Source organism: Cebus imitator, unplaced genomic scaffold (assembly GCF_001604975.1).
Source record: "Cebus imitator isolate Cc_AM_T3 unplaced genomic scaffold, Cebus_imitator-1.0 Scaffold573, whole genome shotgun sequence".
Lineage (NCBI taxonomy): Eukaryota > Metazoa > Chordata > Mammalia > Primates > Cebidae > Cebus > Cebus imitator.
This window is the reverse complement of record NW_016107888.1, coordinates 1-3,192: the sequence shown is the minus strand read 5'-3', so window position 1 is coordinate 3,192 and position 3,192 is coordinate 1. Positions and strand designations below refer to the sequence as shown.

Sequence of the window (3,192 nt, the reverse complement as noted above, 5' to 3'; positions counted from 1 at the left end):
AAAAAATAGCTGGGCATGGTGGCACACACCTATAATCCCAGCTACTCGGTAGGCTGAGACCTGAGAGTCACTTGAACCCGGGAGGCAGAGGTTGCAGTAAACCAAAATTGCACCATTGTACTCCAGACCATGATGGCAAACCATGATGACAGTCTTTTTAAACTCCCATTACAATCTTTCTATTGGGATGCAATTTATAGATTCAGGGATGAGACCCAAGGAGAGCCAGGAGAGATTTGCCCTCATGGTTGCAAGGCAGCTGCTGGTGGCTGACCCTGAAAACTATATACCTGCCCAGAAGGGAGGCGAAAGACGCATCGAGCATGAAGGGTGGAGCCACGATGCTTGGACTCAGGTTCTGCTCCTGTGCGTTCCCTGATAAATGACTTACACTACCTGTGCTTCAGTTTTCCCTGGGCAAAAAAGGAAGTTTATTGCCGGTGGGTGGGCACCTGCCTTAACCTGCCAACGCCTCCGGGGGCTGAAGTGGAAGCAGTTCTTACTAGAAAGACATGTGGACACGTATGTTTATTGCAGCAGTACTGACAAGACTTGGAACCAACTTTCTCTGCAGGAGCATGGATGAAGCTGGAAGCAGTCATTCTCTGGAAGCAGCAAACTGACACAGGACCAGAAGACCAAACTCCGCATGTTCTCACTTATAAGTGGAAATGAGAACACATGGACACAGGGGAGGGGAACATCACACACTGGGGCCTGAAGGGGGTTGGGGGCGGAGGGGAGAGAGAGCAAATACGTAATACGTAATGCATGCAGGGCTTAAAGTCTAGATGACTGGTTGAGAGGTGCTGCCCACCACCATGGCACATGTATACCTATGTATTCCAGAACTTACAAATAAAAAAGAAAAAAAGGAAGTCTCAAGTTTAGGCTGGGCAATGCTGGTGGACCCCATCCATTCCCTTTAAGAGGTCTACTGCCAAGATGAGATCTGAGGACCTTCAAGAAACAATTGAATAGGCTCTCTGTACACACAGCCACAAAACGAGTATACCTTTTCCAAAGCGCTGGTGTCAGAGCAGAAGCAAAAGCTAAGGATTCCATCATCTGCTAATCAAAACACCTAAGGATGCTTAAGTGGAAAAGTTATGAACATCTGATGACTTGATGCAATAGAAAAAACCAAGCCAAACTGGCACAGGCGCAAGCACAACTTCCCGTCTGACTTTGCAAACATGTTATGTCCCCCGAGGGGGGTGCACCGTTCCTGGAAGTACTGCAATACCAGGTCGATGCGTGGAGTGGACGGAGCAAGCTCCTATTCCATCTCCCTACTCCAAAAATCCATTTAATATATTGTCCTCGGATAGAGGACGTATCAGATATTAAACTGATAAGAACAGATACTACACTTGATCTTAGCCAAAAGGCCGAGAAGCGATGCTGCCGTCTCCGTCCCCGCCGTCACCGTCCCACCCTCATCCACATTCAAGTCGCGGTGAGAGCCCCAGCCTCGCTCCTTGCCTCATTCCCTTTGTCTCGTCCACACCACTATTCACGCCATCACACACTCGGGCTGATTTATTTTTCTCCACGTTTGGCAGAAGAAATCTTACACCCCTGCTTGCTCCGGCGTTCCCAGCCTTTTATTTCGAATATGCACGCCCCGCCCTCTCACAGGGGGCGTGGCCTCCGCGGTGGAGTCCCTTGTTTGTGTCAACGCAGCCAAAAGACAGAACCGAGAGCCTGGGCGCGAAGGCAAGATGGGTCTGTGGAAGTGACCTGTCGGCGGAGAGCTGTCCACGTTTTCCTGCAGAACGACGAGGTCCCAGGGCACCATCACTAGAGGAGCCCAGGCTGCGCTGGGTTTTTCGTTCGTCACCATCGGGCGGGGAGACCAGCCTCTTACCTGCTGGACGAGGGGCTCTTTCCCAGTCAGGGCAGCGGAAGGCCTGGAGGGGCTTCCCGGAGCAGGGACTGGAGTTCCTCTGCCAGGCAGGAGGCTGACACCAGACACCCGGCGGAGAGAGGCGGCGAGGGCCCGACAAGGGTTCTCCCCAGGGCCTGGGTCTCCCATGACATGTGTGCACGGACCGTGTCCTGTGCCGTGTAGGGGGGAAAGCTTCCTCTCTGCTTGGGACGCGGATTCCTCTCACCTCCTCCTCCTCCTCGCCTGGCTATTCCTGACGCAGGTTATCGGGACTCCGCTTGGGTGTCAGCCGTCCGGGAAGCCTCCCTTAATTAACGGCCCTCCGCACCCGCCCCATAGGTGACTGGCAGCCCTCCTACGTATTTCATCGCACCCCGTTATTTCTGTCAACTACTCCACTCACCACCCTTCTGGGCAGTCCTTTCCCTCCCCTCTGAAATCCCATCACGGAGGGCTGAGACCCTCATCAACACTTATCCCCGTTTCTCCTGCTAGTCTGGCGCCTGGCGTGGAAGGCGCTCGGTAAGCGTCTGTGGAGCGAAGAAACCACGCAAACGTGGTGAGCAGGACAGACCGAATCAGAGAAGAGGCAGTTAGGAGGCGATTGGCCCCGCGCAGGGCAAAGGGGGACGGTCGGGCTCGGGGTGGCAGGACACCAGAGGTCGGGGGTGACTGCCGGGTGCTCTTGGGGGAAGATGGGCGTCAAGGACCCCAGGAAGGCTGGGATGAAATTTCTCTCTGAGGCACAGACTGCCGCCTGCGCGGTCAGCATTTGCCTTTCCCGTCCTCCTTCCCAACACAACTTCACCGGAGGGCTGAGGGTTCTCCGTGCATTGGCGCATTTATTTCACTCGAGAGGAGCCCTGAGAGGTGAGCCTTATGATTAGCCACGGCCAGGATTAGGGTGAGGCCAGTCCTCCAGGGCAGAATTTCAGGGGGTGCTGCCCTCCTCCGCCCTAAACACTTCAGCAATCAACATACATCATAGTTCAACACAGTATCTTATCTCGATTATAAGATAATCAAGATATTTATCTGGACTACTGAGTCTTTCAGTCCCCCGTTACTTTAAAAAAAATTTTTTTTTTCTTTTTTCTTTTTTTTTTTTCGTCCCCCTGCGGCTGTTTTTTTCTCATTTCATGCCACCCCAGTCTCTGCCCTGTCTTGTCATCCCCATTCCATTGCTCACACAGGGCAGCATGGCAGCCGTTAGCCACAGGTGTGTATGGAACACTGGAAATGTGGTCAGTTCTAGCGGAGCCGTGCTGTGCGTGTAAAGTACCCACGGGATTTTATAGGCA

At 53.1% G+C, this 3,192-nt stretch overlaps 1 long non-coding RNA gene and 1 other non-coding gene across 2 annotated transcripts in view; one reads left to right on the top strand and one right to left on the bottom strand.

The window, feature by feature from the left end:
* LOC108294317 overlaps positions 1 to 1,611 on the top strand; it is a 31,146-nt gene extending 29,535 nt beyond the window's left edge. Inside the window, exon 4 of the long non-coding RNA XR_001820988.2 lies at positions 1,277 to 1,611. This is a non-coding gene — a long non-coding RNA (uncharacterized LOC108294317). The remainder of the gene's footprint in view (positions 1 to 1,276) is intronic.
* Positions 1,213 to 1,403, bottom strand: LOC119469112. The gene has a single exon (XR_005197929.1). It is a non-coding gene; the product is annotated as a U2 spliceosomal RNA (small nuclear RNA).
* Positions 1,612 to 3,192: the final 1,581 nt, after the last annotated feature.